We start from the raw sequence: 790 nt of genomic DNA, 5'->3' as shown, positions 1-790 counted from the left end.
ATAATTATTATTATTATTATTATTATTATTATTATTATTATTATTATTATTATTATTATTATTATTATTATTATTATTATTATTATTATCGTACATGTTCTAAAACCACGCTCCGCGCTTAATCCTAGTAGTGCACGCAATTGAAACCACAATGTTGATGTGCTCCTGATTGCAATGCGAAGCACGTAGCGCTCCCCGTATGCCTTTCCAGATAAAGAATACTGCGGCGCAAGCCGCCGCAACGATGGAAGCCTGCGACATGGACAGTGACGTCACTAGCCTATCATATCTAAAAGAACAAGCCTAGCAACAAATTTCATTGTTGACTTAACACCGCTATGAGTAGGCAGCGCACAGTTAACACTCCAGGGGACCCTACATATACGTCTCGGAAGAAACTGCGTTGCTAGAAGTTCGGTGTACATATATATATATATATATATATATATATATATATATATATATATATATATATATATATATATATATATATATATATATATATATATATATATACAGAAAATTGCCAGATTGAGATAAACTCACTGTGATACAGGCGCCTAGTTCGTGAAAACAGGCGTAGCAAGCGGCCACCAGGATCATAGCGTTGGTTAATTGCAGGAACGATACAATTTCGGAATGCCGCCACTTATCCAGGGCGCTCGCCTTGACTGCCGTGAGAGAAATGAATAGCGTAGCGATGGACAATGCGGCAGCATTCAACGTCGCCGTCGTGAAGTGTTTCAGGCAGATGAGCAGAGCTTGTAGAGCGTTGAATTCCGTCAGTGAC

This window comes from Rhipicephalus sanguineus, chromosome 11 (assembly GCF_013339695.2).
Source record: "Rhipicephalus sanguineus isolate Rsan-2018 chromosome 11, BIME_Rsan_1.4, whole genome shotgun sequence".
NCBI lineage: Eukaryota > Metazoa > Arthropoda > Arachnida > Ixodida > Ixodidae > Rhipicephalus > Rhipicephalus sanguineus.
This window is presented reverse-complemented; position numbering follows the sequence as displayed.